Source organism: Hyperoodon ampullatus (assembly GCF_949752795.1).
Source record: "Hyperoodon ampullatus genome assembly, chromosome: 15".
NCBI classification, from domain to species: Eukaryota; Metazoa; Chordata; class Mammalia; order Artiodactyla; family Ziphiidae; genus Hyperoodon; species Hyperoodon ampullatus.
Window position 1 is genome coordinate 82558771 of NC_136928.1, and position 18122 is coordinate 82576892.

General features: G+C 44.6%; 1 protein-coding gene across 2 annotated transcripts in view; it reads left to right on the forward strand.

Moving 5' to 3' along the window:
• Positions 1-18122, forward strand: part of MBOAT2 (membrane bound glycerophospholipid O-acyltransferase 2) — a gene marked incomplete at both ends in the record, with an annotated part of 106826 nt that overhangs the window by 21179 nt on the left and 67525 nt on the right. The gene's annotated exons all lie outside the window — the stretch shown is intronic.

Here is an 18122-nt window from a genome sequence, read left to right on the forward strand (position 1 = left end):
ACATTCACAAGATCAGGTTTGGTCTTCAACATCCGGGCAAGCGTGCCTCCCCATGGCTGCAGGGGGGATGGGTGCCAGCCCAGAAGTCCCCCTGCCTCCCTGGGAGGGGTGTCCCTGGAGCACGTGGCCCTGGCGGGGTCCCTGCAGCACACCGCCTGCACGGGTCCTGGACACGCCAGGCACTTTCAGTCCCGTAGTCCAGAATTAGCACTTGTGTATTGGAAAATAGTACTTTTCTGAGCTCCTGTTTTTAAAATGGGGGAGGGTAGTGACTATTTTCCAGGTTATTGGGAGTGTTATTCAGTTACTGGAGGATGTCAGATGCTGCTCACGTTCTAACTGCTCAACAAACGACATTTCGGAATACGGGCAGGTGGTGTGACATCGCCTGTATGTGGTGAGCGCCCACCTGTGCTGCACGTGCTGTTCACTCTCATCGCTCCATCCACTCCACTGCTCCTCATGACCGCGCCCCGATGCTCTGGCTGCAGACAGACAGACGGCAAGGGCACAGCTGCCTGGTGACTTCCCGGCCTCCTGGCTGGTGAGTTGGCAGGACTTGGACTAGAACCCAGAGCTGGTGACACTTGTGCAGTGTGGCTCCCACTGCTATGTGCACACGTGCCAGTAAGTGCTTTTGGTAGTCAGTTACTTCTGAAATGGGGGAGGGAGGATAAATTAGGAGGTTGGGATCAACACGTACACACTCCTATATATAAAACAGATAACCAGCAAGGACCTAATGTGTAACACAGGGAACTATACTCCACATTCTGTAATAACCTATGAGGGAAAAGAATCTGACAGAGAATATCTATCTATATATCTATATAAAACTGAATCACTGTGCTGTACACCTGAAACTAACATGACATTGTAAATCAACTATACTTCAATAAAGTAGAAAAACAGTATATCATGGAAACTTTTTTTTTTGTGGATTTACTATTTAGTGGATAACTTTTTTAGAATTATGGGTTTGTTTGGTAAATCACTTCTAGTAGGACACAGAATGGGACCCTTAAAAACTGATCATTTTTGTTGGCAGTTAAATGGGAAAGAAAACTATTTTCTTTGTTTTGTGGGCTGGGGAGCCTAAGATTTTAATGGTCATTGTTTCTCTTTTGGGAGGAAAAAAACTTCCAAAGACTTAGTTTTAGACAGAGAAGCAGGCAAATTTTAAAACTCTTTAAAGATAGTTTTCTGTCATTTAAATTTGCTATTTAAAAATTTTCTTTACATAAAAATTTTTTTGTTATTAAAATTAACAATACTTGCCCGTTGTAGAAATTTGGAAAGTATATTATTAACATAAAACTTGAATTCCACACCCTTAGGGATACCATCTGCACTTGGAGAATTTATCTTTCTCTCCTTGGATAATGGTCTTCTGGAGCCTTTCACTTTCCATCTCAAATGTGGGGTGACTGCTCCCCTGGCCTACTGCACAGTTTGCATTCTGCAGCTTCCTTTTACGGCACCTATGAGCCAAACTCATTATTTCCTGAATCCTTGCCTTCATTCTTGGTTTAGACTTTTAGTTTTGCTGAAGGGCATCTCCAAGTAACTTCCCAAGAAAGACTACATGGAAAGTAAGTTTTCTGCCTCTTTATATATTTGAAATTATCTTCATGCAACTTTAGGTTGAAAATATCTTTCCCTTATAACTTTCAAGATATCGTGCCATTATCTTTCAGCATGTAGTATTGTTGATGAGAAGTCTGATGCTCGTCTAATTCTCTTAACGAGTAGTTGACCTGATTTTCTTTCTTGAAGAGTAGTAGGATCTTCCGTTTTCCTTGATGTTCTTAAATTCACATTGTGTCTGTGTGGATACTTGGTAAGTTTGTTCAAATCGAAGACTCATGTTCTTATCTCTGGGAAATCCTCTGGAATTACTTCTTAGATAACTTCTTCCTTATGTTTTCTTTGTTGTTGTCATTGTTTTCTTTCTGGAACTCTTATCTATTAGATATTGATTTCTTGGATGAATTCTGTCTCTCTTGCTACCTGTGTCTTTTGGAGACTTCCCTCAACTTTATATTCCAACCTGTGATAGATTTTATTTTCCACAAGCGGTGACAGCAGTATTTCTGGTACTTGTCACTCCCTATCAAAAGATGAGATTTATTTCCTTTCCCCTTGAACCTGGCAAGGTTTGTGACTGTTTCAGTTGAGAGAGTACAGTGGATGCTGTGTGACATTGAGGGTTAGGTCACTAAAAGGCTACAGCTTCCGTTGCTGTGGGTGTGTGTCACTCTCTTTCTGTCTGTCTCTCTCTCTCAGAATGCTGGTCCTTGAACCCACCTGCCGTATTGTGAGGAAGCCCAGGGCACACAGGCCATGTGAAGCTGACTTGAGAGTGAATGAGCCTTTAGATAATTACAGTCCCTGGCTGATGCCAGGGAGAGCGGAGATGAGTTCTCCCTTCCTAGTCATGCTCAAATTGCAGATTCAAGAGCAAAAGGTATATTATTGTTTTAAGCTACCAAGTTCAAGGGTAATTTTCACGCCATCAAATTTCTCATTTTGGCAATCCTGTTTTTTTAAAACGTTTATTGAAGTATAACATATATACCCAGATCTGAAGTGTACAGTTCGGTCAGTTTTGACAAATGCATATGTATTTTCTTGTGTGACTAACCCTTGTGAAGGTGATCTTGGTAGACCAGACTATTAGGTATTGAGTTGAAAGAGATTGGCAAGAATTTGGTTAGAATATAAATAGGATAGGAAGCCATTGGATTTTTTTTTTTTTCTCGGTACACGGGCCTCTCACTGTTGTGGCCTCTCCCGTTGCGGAGCACAGCCTCTGGACGTGCAGGCTCAGTGGCCATGGCTCACGGTCCCAGCCGCTCCGCAGTATGTGGGATCTTCCCGGACCGGGGCACGAACCCGTGTCCCCTGCATTGGCAGGCGGACTCTCAACCACTGTGCCACCAGGGAAGCCCTGGATTTTTTTAAATGAACTTTTAAAAAATAATTTAAAAAATTTTTATTTATTTTTGGCTGCATTGGGTCATCGCTGCTGCACGCGGGCTCTCTCTAGTTGTGGCAAGCAGGGGCTACTCCTCGCTGCGGTGTGCGGGCCTCTCACTGCGGTGACTTCTCCTGCTGCGGAGCATGGGCTCTAGGTGTGCGGGCCCCAGTTGCTGTGGCGTGTGGGCTCAGTAGTTGTGGTGCACAGGCCTAGTTGCTCCACGGCACGTGGGATCTTCCTGGACCAGGGATTGGACCCATGTCCCCTGCATTGGCAGGTGGACTCTCAACCACTGCGCCACCAGGGAAGCCCTTTATAATTAACTTTTAATTTACAGAGAGTTGTGAAGATAGACCAAAGTTCCCATATAACCCACATTCACTTTTTCCTGTTGTTAATGTGTTACATTAGAATGGTCTTTTATCACAATTGTCCTAATCAGGGTGCCAGTGTGGTCAAGTTCTGGTGAGGCCTCTCTCCAAGGCTTGCGGATGGCTGCCTTTTTGCTGTGTGTTCATGTGGACTTTTTTTGGTGTGTATGTGTGTGTGTGTCTGGTGTCTGGGGAGGGAGAAGGGTAGGAGCTCCCTGTCTGGTGTCTGTTCTTACAAGGGCACTAATCCCATCATGAGGGCCCTGCCCTCATGACCTAATTACATCTCAAAGGTTCCATCTCCAAATTCCATCACATTGGGGCTTAGGGCTTCAGTGTATGGATTGGGGGGATACAAATATTCAGTCCACAACCAGGTCCTTCCTGTGACCCAGGACCCTGTGCGGGATATTCCCACTTACATTTCGTCGTCGACGTTTCTTGGGTTCCTCCGGACTGAGAGTTTCTCAGACTTCCCTTGTTTTAGGTGACCTGATAGCTTTGAGAGTCCTCAGGGATCTTGTAGGAAGCTCCTCAGGTGGGGTGTGTCCCAAGTTTTCCTCACGACGAGTCTGGCTGGTGGATGTCTGGGAAGCAGGGCACAGAGGTGCAGCGTCACTTCCGTTGCGTCCTAAGCAGGGCACGCCTTTCAGCCTGACTTAGCGCTGTTGATGTCAGCCTTGTCACCTGGCTGAGAGGATGCTCGTCAGGGCCCTCCACGGACGCTTCTCTTTTCTACCCTGACTCTCCACATTGTCCTCTGGAAGAGGGCATCTGGGCAGCCCGCACGTGGGGGTAGGCCACCCGCCGAGCTGAACAGAGGAACGAGCTCGTCTGGTTTCCTTTAGGAAGATCTTGTTAGTGTGTGGAGCGCTAGAGGAGAGCCGGGAGGAGCAGGGTGTGGCATGCCAGCAGCGGCTTTGCTCGGGGGCTCCTGGCGGGAGGCGCTGCCGTGACTTCCTGGTGAGGGATGTATGTGAGGGAGAGGAGTCGGGGGCGACGCCTGACCTGCGCGGTTGGCCTAAGCAGCCGGTCAACGATGGGGGCTCCGGGGGCGATGTGGCTTTTGGAGCGTGGGAAGGGAAGGATAGAGAGTCTCCTTTGGCCGTGTTAAGCTTCGGGAGCCTGTTGGACTTGAAGAAGGACTGCTGAGTAGACCATTGACTGTGAGTGTGGAGTTCAGGGTGGAGGGCAGGGCTCAGGACGCAATTCAATAATTCCATTGTGCTTTCAGACTAAGACTTTGGTTTGGTAGAATAAAGAGCCTGTGGTAGTTTGATCAGAATGATGAGAAAAATTAAAATCAAACAAATGTCCTTTCTGAGAGCGTCATGAACAAAAAGAAGAAATGCTGATTTTGGTCAGCATCAGTAGCCCTGTGTCCCAGCTTTTACGGCCAGTTGAGCAGTGGAAGATTCAGAATTTGATTTGGATGTCTTAGTTTTTTCCCCGAGGAACTGTGTACATATATTTTGGGGGCCTCGGAGACAGCCAGTGTGCAGTGCATTACATTTCCTCCCTCTTAGAGGGAAGCCAGGCAGGAGCGGGAGGCCTCCCACAAGCTGGATTTTGACGCGGCCGCGGCTGTGGCTTTTGTCTTCTCTCAGGCAGAACGCCGGCCCTGTGGCCCCTTCTGGATCCCTCCTGCTTGCGCTCCCTCTCCCGTGACCAGTGCGGGTGACCGGCTTTCCTTTCTTGGTTCCTCTCCCGGTGATGATGAAGAGAGGAGACTGAGGGATTTATATTATTTGGCGCCGTAACAGGACTTCCTAAAGGTCTTTGACAGTTACACCTCAGATTACGTAACATTTGACCAGCGGTACTGATGGCTTAAATGTTAAGTTGCTATATACATAGAAGTTGTTCCATTATCACTTAGAAAATGGAGTAAGTGAAGACTTCGGGGGAATTTATAGTTCTTTCTTGTTTCCTTTTCTCCCCCAAAGCTCTTTACTTGTTTTTAGATCCTTCTTGTACCAGTACGTCTTCCCTTTTCTGGGGAGTTTTTATAAAAATCAGATTTGCAGGAGATTGTGTACCAGCACCACACGCTCTTAGAGGATGGTGAAACCCTCCCTCACGCTTCCAGCTTCAGGAGAACCTTTCCAACCTCCCTGGGTGCCCCTCTTAGGGCCCATCCAGGAGAGGAGTGATTTCCAGAGTTTGGGGTTTATCATTTCCTTGCTTTTCTTCATAGTGTTGACCACAAACGTGTGTATCTGTAACAGCATCACGTTTAGTTTTGCTCAGTTTTGATTTTGATCTTTATGTAAATGATTCATGTACTGTGTGTTTTCTTCTGAGTCTTGCTTTTTGCATCAGGTTATGTTTATTTACATTGGTGGCTGTAGCTGTGCTTTGTACATTTTCACTCTGGACTAGTGTGAATATACCCTCACTTGTTTGTGTTCTCCTGTCCGAGGACATTTGCATGGTTTATGGTTTCTTACCGTATAAACAGTGCTGCACGGAACGTTCTTGTTCATGTGTCCTTGTCACATGTGCAAGAGTTTCTCTAAGTTTATCTCCCTACTGGTGGCCTTATGGTCATGGAGATTGTATCTTTAACTTTACTAAATAATGGCAAACTGTTTTCCAGAGTGGTTATACCAGAATACACTCCCACCGACCGTGTATTAAACATTCTTTTCTTCCTCATCCACACCAGCACCTGCCTCCTATTGTTACCAGGTTAATAAATTTTGGCCAGTCTTGTGGGTATGAAAAGATCTTTTGTGATTTTCATTTTCATTTTTCCTCAATGAATGAGGTTAGTGTGTTTTCATATAGCTCCTGGCCATTTGTATTTCCTCTTCTGTGAAATGCTTAGTCCTGTCTTTTGCCTGTTTTTAAATTGGGTAGTTTGTCTTTCTCATCTTGATCTTTACAGGTTCTCTCTGTTTTGGATTTGAATTATTTCTACATTATATGTGTTGTAAAATATCTTTTCCCAGTTTGTAGCTTAATTTTCCATTTTCCTTACGGTGTCTTTCAATGAAGACATTCTCGATTATTTATTTATTTTAAAAAGTAATTTTAAAAATTGAAACATTGTGAAGGCTTCCCTGGTGGCGCAGTGGTTGAGAGTCCACCTGCCAATGCAGGGGACACGGGTTCGTGCCCCGGTCTGGGAAGATCCCACATGCCGCGGAGCGGCTGGGCCCATGAGCCATGGCCACTGAGCCTGCACATCCAGAGCCTGTGCTCCGCAACGGGAGAGGCCACAACAGGGAGAGGCCCGCGTACCGCAAAAAAAAAAAAAAAAAAAAAAAAAAAAGAAATTAAACATGCTTACATTGGCTCATTCAGATAATGTGTTGTTTAAATGCTTAATGGCTAAATATTCCAAAGGCAAGGTGTTCAGATCCCAAGCTAATCATTAAAAGTTAATACTTTTTATGTTGACATGATTGTTATTGAAAAGTGTACTATTTTTGATGGGAGGCAATGTAATTTCACAATCAAGTCAACATATTTGTAAGTTGGTATTGCATTGAACTGAAATCTGATGATAATGAGGTAGCCCAGGAGAAAAGTGAGTCTTCTGCATCATTTGAAGCCTTGTGTAATTAATAGGATAGCTAAAATTGACTTTTTTATTTTTATTTTTAGGGTGGGTGCTTTTTACCCAGTAGCACCTAGGCCCCTGGATATGAATGCTTTCAAGTTAAGTCACTATTCTTATTTGGACTAAAGCTTCTAATAGTCATATTGAAATGAATGAACGAATGGGTATTAGAAATATAGTAAATAAGTAAACAGATTTACAAGATACTTTGAGATAGTGATGAGTACTGTAAAGTCAGTAAAATGAGATATAGTATATGTTAAAGTATTGGGATGCCGCTTTAGCTTGCAAAATACATGGACCTTTTGAAGACATGATGTTTGAGTTCTGATGTGAAGGGTGAAGTGTCTGCATTTTGTGCATTCCAGGTATGGGGGGCTGGGGAGGCTTTGGCCTTGAGGCGGAGGTGCGTTTGGTGTGTTAGGGAAGATCCCGCGTTGAAAGGTAGCCAGCGAGAGAAACAGTGGTAGGTGAGGCTAGAAAGGGGGCCCGGCTCTTTGAGGGCACAGTAAGGAGTTAAGATGTTATGTTGACCATGATGGGCAGTCTGCTGGGTGGAGTGTTTTAAAGAGGAGGACTGACATGGTCACATGAGTGTAGTGTGGTGCCCGACTTGGAGAGGCAAGAGGGGACATAGGGAACCCCTGTGGGCTTGCTTGTCCAGGCAAGCAGAGATGGCAGCAGTGGGGATGGAGACAGGGCATGCATGGCACATGCAGTATGGAGACAGAGCTAAAAGGACTTAGGGACGGATTTGACGTGGAAGGTGTTAAGGAGTGTGTGCCTGCTGGGTGTTCGGTTGAGCCACTGAATTTGTGCAGGTGCCCTGGCTGAGATGGGTAGACTTGGGGGAGAAGTTGCCTGGATGACTAAGTACCCTTTTGACTGCAGCGAGTTTAGGATACTTACTATTGTTCAAGGAGGTGGCGAGTCTGAAGCTCCGTGGAGAGGTCAAGATTAAAATTACAAAGTTAGGTGTCAGCAGTGTAGACATGAATTCCTGGGAGAGGATGGAATCTTCAGTTTCCTCCTTCAAGTTGAGGAAGTCGGACTGGATGGTCTTTCCTTCTTTCTGAAAATCAGACATTTATTGAGTCACAGAAGCTGTCTGTGAGAAACTTGAAGTGATGGGAATTTTCACTAAAATTCTTTTAGCTTTTTAAACCGTGAAAGTGACGAATGGGAAGGAAATACAGGCATTTAAGTATTCCGCATCTGTATTCCTTCCAAAATTGCTTGTCAGTTGCTTGTCCACAAAGCAGGATATATAACTGAAATGAAATATCTTTCCAAAAGCAAAGGTAATCTCAATCACATTGTTAAGGTTTTCAGTTAAACCCCAATGATGGTCAGTGTGAATTTATTTTTATTAAAAAAATTTAAACAGCTTTATTGAGGTATAATTGACGTACAATAAAGTGTGCCTTTTTAGATTGTAAAATTGAAGGTTTTGACATATGCATCCATCCATAAAACCACCACTGTAATAAAGATAATGCACGTCTCCATCACCCCAGAGTTTCCCTGTGTTCCCTAGTAATACCTCTCTCTTGCTTCTCCCTGCCTGGCATCCGCAGGCAACCACTGATCTACTTTTTGTCATTATGGAGTAGTTTGCATTTTCTAGAAATTTGTATAACTAGAATTGCACTCTTCATTTTTCTAAATTCTTTTACTCGGTTTAATTATTTTGAGATTCATCTATGTCGTGAGTGTCACAATAGTTCATTCCTTTTTCTTGCTAAGTAATATCCTCTTGTGTGGATGTACTAGGATTTGTTTATTGCATCATTGTGAATTTAGACTCCTCTTCCTTTTTCCCTTTAGTAAGTCTTCTGATTTGCTAATATTATTTGTAACCACCTAAGAGATAAATATTGAGTCTCTCTCTTTCACCACAAATGCTCCTAATAAAAGGGGAGCTGGTTCCTTGTTCTTATATTTATTTCCCCTTTATCCTTTTTAGGAATGAGCTGCTCAGTCATTTGTCAGAGTACGTTTGACAAGTGGTGTTGATGCGAAGCAGATCAACCCTTTTTTTATGTCTGTGCTCTGTGTGATATTTTGGGATGTGTGTATAGTGAGTTTATTTTATCTGGATTCAGCTTATTTCCGTAGATTGCCTTAACTTGAGTTTCATAATTTAGCAGTTGTGGATGCAATTAATCTAGCACCTTTTAATTTTACAAGCAGATAGAAATAAATTCCTTCTTAGTTCATAGGAATCTTATATAGATGGCAAGACTGAAATTAAATAAACTCTCATTAACCTCGTAGGTAAGAGGTGTGTCCTTTTAATCTCTGGTGTCTTGATTGAATCACTTGCTTTCTGCTTCTGTTTGGGTGCCTTTGAAAAAGCTTACTACTTTTTGGTTTCTGTGGATGATCTGAGAATATACTTCAGGATCTGTCAGTTAATGAACCCCCGGGAGTCTGGCTCTTTTTAACATCGTCAAATTTAGCACAGAGTAGGAAGTTAGGGGATGTCTGGGCTCTCACTTTGCAGCTCTCTGTGCTGTTGTCTGGGAAGGAAGAGGAGGGAAAGTTGTATCTAAGGGCCGGCCCTGTCCTGGTGGACACGGGGCTTTGCTGGCTAAACCCAGTGTGTTTTGTTTATGTCGGATTCGGGTAGGCAGTTGCCATGTAATTCAAGAGGCAGGATGGAGCCCCCAAAGGCATACCCTCTGCCTCCTAACCTGCCTGGCAGCCACCGTTGTTATAGTTCATTTGTGTGTCTTCTTGCCCACCTCTAAGTTTTATGAATGCAGAATCTGCCACATCTGTGCTTTCTTCTACCTAAATAGCGTTTACAGAATGCTGAGTAGAATGCATACTTATGCTTACATCTTTATTTTTTATTTCTTGTTATGGAGTTTCTAATTGGAGCAATTATTATTAAGGCTTGAAGTCTCTAAGGAAGAAGATAAAATATGAGCTGTTATATTCGTAATACTCTATACTATTTAGGCAAACTCTTGAAGTATATTTTTTCCCTCCACTCTTCCAGTAAATTAAAAGCACAGATGGAGCCAGGCACTGCAGTCTGGGATGGGTAGGGATTCATACATGAATAAAATTTGTTCCTAAGCCCTGAGAAGTTCACAGTCTAGAGGGAAAGTCAGACTAATAAGCCAGTAAGTGACAAGTGCTGTATAGAACTGATTTAAAAAGTGTTCTGGAAGCCCAAAAGTATGAGTACAGGTTCCATAGTTTCTATTCGAGGAGCGGGATGATCCCGTTAACTGAGATATGGGTCCTTGGAGGAAACAAGCCAATTGGGTAGAATGATAAGATAGTCGAGGATGCAGTGAAGAATTCTGTTCATGTGTCCAATTTGAATTTTATGCAGAATGTTATTCTTTTGGTGAATCTGTGGATTTTTATGGCAGTTTATAAAGACTTGTTTCCCAAAGTTTTGGTTGGGATTCATTTTTACTATTTATGGGGAGGTTGTGGTTGTTGAATTAAATGAGTTTAATTTACCAAAGTTGCTTCTAGTAGGAGTGGAGTTTAATTTACCCTATGCTTGAAAGAGTCATTTTTTCTGTGGCAGTGGCCTAATCATGTTTGAAAATGCTTATGTGCTGTAAGACCTGGCTGCCACTGTATTCAATTTAGTAGGATGAAGCTAGCAATGCAGACTCAGTGTAGGCAGATGAGATCATTACAATCTTAAATCCTGGTGCTCAATTTTTGGTTTGGAAATTTGAAAAGAAGCATGAATTACTTTATTTACTTAAAGAATCAATTTTATTTATTTATTTTTGGCTGCGTTGGGTCTTCGTTGCTGAGCGCGGGCTTTCTCTAGTTGCGGCGAGCGGGGGCTACTCTTCATTGCAGTGCGCAGGCTTCTCATTGCGGTGGCTTCTCTTGTTGCGGAGCACGGGCTCTAAGCGTGTGGGCTTCAGTAGCTGTGGCACGTGGGCTCAGTAGTTGTGGCACGTGGGCTCAGTAGTTGGGGCTCGGGGCTCTAGAGCGCAGGCTCAGTAGTTGCGGCACACAGGCTTAGTTGCTCTGCGGCATGTGGGATCTTTCCAGACCAGGGATCGAACCCGTGTCCCCTGCTTTGGCAGGCGGATTCCCAACCACTGCACCACCAGGGAAGTCCCAGCATGAATTACTTTTAAAACATTTATTTGGGGGTAGATAATACATGTCCATGGTGCAAAATAAAAAGTTGGACAGGGCTGTACAATGACAAATAAGTCTCCCTTTACCTCTGTCCTGTACCCTGAAGGGTGACCACTGTTACCAGTTACTGGGGTTTCCTTCCAGAGAATGGTGTGGTAGAGACTGCTAGCTCTTCCCCAGAAGTCACTTTTTTTCCTGTCCTGGCACGTTTCCTGGTCAGCCTTGCAGGGGGGTGGGCTCTGTGACTAGCTCTGTGCGTGAGTATGAGTGACAATGACCCACGTCCCATTTTCAGGCGAGGGCTCTTTAGAAACAAGTGTTCCTTTTCCATCCTCTCACATTTCCCTTCCGAAGGCCAGATGCAGCAGTGATGAGGTTCTGGGTGATGGCATCACAAAACGGAGCCAGGACCCCGAAATCATCTGCCCAGGAGGGCTGCCCACTGACCAGGAATATCTGCTCTAGACTGTTACCTGAACCTCAGTTTTATTGGAGCCACTGCATATTTTTGTGTGTGTCTGTTTTTTACAGCACCTAATGTTACCACAGCTGTTACATAAAGTTTAACAAAAAATTAAAAAGCCAATATCTCTGTAACCACCCTGGGCAAGAAACAGATGCTCACCAGCACACAAAAGCGCCCTGTGTGCCTCTCATTGTGACCTCTTCCCTTCCTCCATAGATTATCACTTTGCTGACTTCAGTGATATTCATTTCATGCTGTTTAGGGTTTCACCACTCATGTGGGCATCCCCAAACAGTATGCTTTATGGCTTGTTTGGGGGAACTTTTTATAAACATATGTTTTTATGTTGTATGTGTTCCTCTGAGTTAAATTCAAGAGATGTATGGCTCCTTTCATGCAGCGCTGTGTGTTGAGTTTAGTCCGTATGCCGTAAGAAGCTGTAATGTTTCATTTTCATTGTTCTGTGTGTTGCCTGTTGTATGAATACACCACAATATATTTAGCCGTTTTACTGTTAATGGGCATTGGGTGTTTTCTAGCATATGGCTATTATGAACACCACAGTTCTGAACATTCTTGAACATGTCTCCTGGTCCCCATGTTATACCTCTGAGTAGTGGAGTCCTAGGGTGTAAGTATCTTTAGTCCTGTAAGAAGATGCTGAGCTGTTTCCCCAAGTGGTTGTGTTAGCGTGTGTGAGATCCCGTTGCTCCACACCGTGGTCTACTTGGTATTGTCAGACCTAAAAAGTTTGTCAGTCTGGTCGATACATAATGGTATCTTATATGGATTTACTTTATATTATTTCCTAAAGATACGAGTGGTTCTTTGCCTTGCCTTTGGGCCCCCTTGTATCTACTTGACTTTGAGGTTGGTTGATGAGGACACGTTTCTCAAACACAGAGCACACGAGTTTTGCCTGCGGAGTTAAAAAAAAAAATTCAAGATTCTGCTTCAGACCAGGGGAATAAAACGTCTGGGTCTAGTATTCAAGAATCTATTTCTAATCAGCTGTGCAGGTGGTTATTACACAGCTGGACTTACACCGGTAGATGCAAGCACAGGGCTGAGGATGCTAAAGGTTGTATCTGTGGGGCCTTGAGAACCCCTATGATCCTTGGCCACGGGCTGTGTGCCTCAGTCCCCCAGCTCCGCCCATACAGGGTCTCCCAGAGACTGCCTGTTTACCTTGGGAGCCACTGGCTAAGAATGTAAGTATGCTACCCAACAGCTATTTATACTAATAGAAAAGTAACCTTAGATGTAATTTATGTTCCATTGATAGAGATATGGAGGCAGCAGTCGATTTGGGGGTACTTCTGTTAATTTGTTGAGTATTACACTTCATCTTTTAAAAATTTTATTGAAGTATAGTTGATTTACAGTGTTGTGTTCATTTCTGCTGTACAGCAAAGTGATTCAGTTATACATATATATACATTCTTTTTAATATTCTTTTCCATTGTGGTTTTAACACAAGGGATTGAATATAGTTCCTGTGCTGTGCAGTAGGACCTTGTTGTTTATCTATCCTATAGATAATAGTTTGCATCTGCTCATCCCACACTTCCCTCGCCCCCTTGGCAACCACATGTCTGTTTCATAGATAAGTTCACTTGTCATATTTTAGATTCCTCATAGAAGTGATATCATATGGTATTTGTTAGTCTTGAGCTGCCTTGAAATTTAAGTTTTTTCACTCTCAACTTATTATAAGTCAGTTGTTGGCTTATTATAGAATGCTTAGTTCTGATGTGGCGGTAATTAACTGTCGTATGGCATGTGTGGCAATTTATACATTTTTTCATAAGAGGTGTAGCTGTTGGTTTGGTATGTACGTGGAAAGAGGTGAGCTGACGAGCCTCCAATGTCCCTGTCTTGGACCCTTCCCTCCCTGAATGCTTTTGCAAATTTGTTTGGGGGTATTATTAATCATTTCTTTGAATATCCTTAAAAATAAGTGAATCTAGGGCTTCCCTGGTGGCACAGTGGTTGAGAGTTCGCCTGCCGATGCAGGGGACACGGGTTCGTGCCCCGGCCCGGGAAGATCCCACATGCTGCGGAACGGCTGGGCCCGTGAGCCATGGCCGCTAGGCCTGCGTGTCCAGAGCTTGTGCTCCGCAACCGGAGAGGCCACGACAGTGAGAGGCCTGCGTACCGCAAAAAAAAAAAAAAAAAAAAAGTGAATCTTGTTGCTATTTCTTTGGAGTGGCATAAATGACTGAGCAGCAGGGTTTCACCCTGCACGCCTGGGCACTGACTTAATTGTGAGACTGAACCACGTCATTTGGTGTCGAAGAAAATTCTTCTCTCGCCACCTCACGTGGAACACGCTCCTCAGAGAGCGTCCTCTGGTTTGTCTACAACAGTTGCTTTCATAGGTACTTCTATGTGCAACTTCTCACAAAAGTTAAATTTTTAATTAAAAAAATCTTAAATTAGCTGGATTTTCCACCCTTGCTTCTTTCCCCTTCCTGTGCCCTGCCTTCCCTCCCACCCCCCTCTCCCAAATTTCTGGGGGCACTTCTTTGAAGCTATATCAGGTCATTTGCCTAGGTATATTTTCAACAAAATGGTGTTGAAAAAAAGAACATAAAGTCTTTTGGGTCTATATTTCTTTCCGTTTGGAAGAAAGCTTGTACGAAGGGTTGACCTGTAACAAACCAAAACAAATGTACGCAAACTCAACGTGGCTTCTCTTTCATTGTGTGTATTAGGTGTGGGAAGTAGCCATTTGGTGGCATTTTGTTAGCTACGATGGACATACTCTGCGGGTCGCAAATTCTCTCTATGGTCTTGTCTGTAGCAATCAAGTTGGACCTTCAGACCTTCTCTACAAATAGAGAGGCAGCCATTGAACAGCCTAGACTCAGACATGGGTTAGCGCCTGGGGTACTCGCCTGTGTTGTAAGTGACCTTGAGTTGGCTGAGTAAACTCGGGGAAGTAGCACCTTGCTTCAAGGATTAAAGGCGGGAAGTAGTGGAAAGTGCCAGTGATGGATGTCCACGCCCTGTAGGTCTGTTAGTTCTTTCTTGCTCTGTGTCCGTCTACAGTGTGCACTTGCCTCCCCAGCCCTTCCCCACCCATGAAAGAATGACTAAGATATGGGAACGTTTGACCTTTCAGACCTTTCACAGCAGCTCTTTGAACATCTGGGTGTGTGCCCGTTCGGGTGTTTCCTATGTAAAGTGACTGGATTCCCCCCCTGCCCCCCGCATATCCTACAGGGTTTTTTCTCAATATGAATTGCAGCCCCCTCCTCCTCGAGTTGCCACCATTGTCTGACCGGCCGAATCCGTCTTCTCCTTTGCAGCCCAGTTACACGGCCCGGATACCAGCTGTGCCTCTGGATGCTCCCCCAGGTCAGGGTACTTAATTGCACCTGCTCCCGGGGCTCTCTCCCTGGCACTGCAGTTGTACCCTGGTTCTGCATGCTTTCAGAGCAGGGTCCCGCTTCATGCATCTTGTGCCTCCTGCACAGCTGTCCTGGCCACTAGTGGATAATGTATGAATCATTCGTAGGCCGTATTAATTTGGATGGGTTCCCTAAACACTGGGACTTAGCTTCCTCATCTGTGACATGTGGCTTTCTGCTCTGGACATGCTCTCACCCAGCTCACTGATAAAGGTGCAGTTGCCAAGGTAGGTGGCTTGTCTTCGATCTTGTGCCCCGTGACCTGACTGTGACCATGGCCTCTTGAGCCTCCTCTTGCCCCGCCCACACACAGCGTGCCCGTTCTTGCTGCTGTGACTTGGCCCGGCTGTGACTTGCCTGCTGTGGGATTCTGCCCGGGGCCCCCTTGTCTGTCCACAGCTCTCCTTCCGCCGTGTCCCTCACTCCCAGACTCGCATCTGCTCTGCTGGCTCCAGACCCGCCTCGTAGATGTTGTCTGAGCGAGCATGCTTGCCCCCTGCACACTCTCAAACTGAGCGTGCTCGAGGGGGTGGGTCTTTCTCCCCTAGGACCCACGCATCCCCGCGTTGGTTCATGTCATCCTCCACTGATGACTCGCGGCCTTTCCTCTTCCTTCAGGCCCTGGTCCAGTGGCCAGTCCCAGTGGCTCTGTGGCCTGAGTGTCCTTCGAACTGGCTCTTTCCTCTCTGTCTCCTTGCCACTTCAGGCCCTCCTTTCTCAAGGAGGCTGGAACAGCAGCGGCCTGCACCCTGTTGCTACACACTCCTTATTCTGGTCCTTCTTTTGCAGAAGCAGAGCTTGGGTCACATGTTAAGTTGTTGGTGTTTTTTGGTTTTGTTTTTTAAATTAATTAATTAATTTTATTTTTGGCTGCATTGGGTCTTCATTGCTGGACGCGGGCTTTCTCTAGTTGCAGCGAGCTGGGGCTACTCTTGTTGCGGTGCTTGGGCTTCTCACTGTGGTGGCTTCTCTTGTTGCAGAGCACGGGCTCTAGGCGCACGGGCTTCAGTAGTTGTGGCGCATGGGCTCAGTAGTTGTGACTCGCGGGCTCTAGAGCGCAGGCTCAGTAGTTGCGGCACACGGGCTTAGCTGCTCCGCGGCATGTGGGATCTTCCTGGACCAGGGCTGGAACCCATGTCCCCTGAATTTGGCAGGTGGATTCTTAACCACTGCACTACCAGGGAAGTCCTTGTCAGTGTTTTTTCATCACTTATGGGATCAACTATAAACACCTCCGCACGACATGCAAAGCCCCTCTTTCTCTGAACCCACCCCCATCCTGATGTCATCTCCTGCCGTCCCCACCACACCCTGCTGCTTTGCATTTTCAAGCCTCAGTGCTTCCTTCACATTGGGGTTTTTTGTTTTTGCTGAAAATGCCCTTTCTCTAATTTTCCAACACCGTGGTCCTCATACCTGGAGGATTATTGGGACCTGTGTTGTTCTTTTTGAGTTATCGGCTTCTGCGCCTGCCCCCAAAGATTTTGATTCAGTGTCTGGAGTGAGATCTGGTCTCATTTTCTGTAAGACGACAACGTTGAAATGGATGTTTACAAAGATACAAAATTCTGCATGTCAGTGGTTCTAGAATGCTTCTGTATTAATTAGTTCACACTTTGTTTTATGTTAGACAAATATGAAAAGAGAGAGAGAGGAGGAGGGAGAGGGAGGGAGCGACTCCTCGGATGTTTGTGGAGATCAGCTGTTGTTAGGTCTTATGTCCCCAACTTTGTGACAGTCACCCCTTCATGCTGTTTCCTTTGGGGTGTCCTCAAAGCACTTTCTGTATAGTCTTTAATAAGTTGAAGTTGAAGTTCCTGGTGCACGTGTTTGGTTTTATTTTGTATTTTTATTTATTTATTTATTTTAACATCTTTATTGGAGTATAATTGCTTTACAATGGTGTGTTAGTTTCTGCTTTATAACAAAGTGAATCAGTTATACATACACATATGTCCCCATATCTCTTCCCTCTGGCGCCTCCCTGCTTTTTTCATTAGATTCTAAAGCCATCCAGGGCTAGCACGGGGCTTATGCATTTTTTGATTTCCCATGCTTTGCCCAGAGTAGATGCTCCATACATTTTTGTTTAGTTATGAGATATTTGAAAGTTTTTAAACTGTAAGAAGTTTTGTAGATGTGAGTAGTTGTTAATGTCAATATTCATTTTTCTGGTATATCTACTTTTTGCTTAACTAAAAAAATATTGTTGGAACCCTTTAGGAGAGAAAAAGTGCTTAGAACCTGTTGGAATGACAGTTTGCTTGTATTAAGTGTAGCTGTTTCAAAGAACAATGGTCTCTCAGACAATGTACAACAATGTTCAACTGTTTTTCTCCTTGTAATGCAAGAAAAAGCACGTAGTTGTCTGTGTCTTTAGGCAGAGATGTCTCTGTAGATCTGTGGCAGCATCGACATGTAGATGGTGTGATTTGTTCCTAATTTAGGTCCCTGCAACAGTGATTTTGTTGTTGTTAAATGTGTTTCTTACAAGTCCCTAACAAATGTATTTTTCTTGTATTTGTAGATTCTAAGGCATGTGTTCCTTAACATTCTATGAGAATCTACTTCATAAGAGATAGAAATGCAGGTTTTTCTTGAGTCTTTAAGCACCACAGGAGAGTCTTATTTGTAGTTTTTATTTTATCATTTTGCAAGGGCAAAAGTAATGTTAAGGGAGAGAAAAGAGCCACAGCACTATTACCAGCCTGTATGCGTTCCTGAAAATTGAGAACGGTGTCGCTCCTGGTGCGTTATGAGGACGTTTAAGAACTTGCCTTGGCGGGCTTGGGGGAGAACGCTATCCCTCATGGCTTTCTGGAGGCTCCTTTCTCTTATTCACCTACTTGCCTCCTTGACCAGTGCTTGAGGCCCCCAGAGCTGAGACATGTGGTTCCTTTCAGTGGTAGTTTCAGACCAGCAGCATCCCCTTGACTCCCTCGCCAGGGATGGAATGGAACTCCAAATGGAAGAGGGCGCATTCTACAGACTCTCGGGGATCTTGACCAGATCTTGATCAGAGGAGTTTTGGAGAAACTCAGAGCTCTTCTTTTCCACCAGTTACAGCGTCGCCCAAGTCATTAAAATAAATTTCTCTTTCTCTCAAACCGTAGGGTACCCTGTGCTTTCCATTTCTGCGTCTGTATCCCTGTGCCTTCCAGATTCTTCCAGGGCCCCCCCCAGGCCTCCC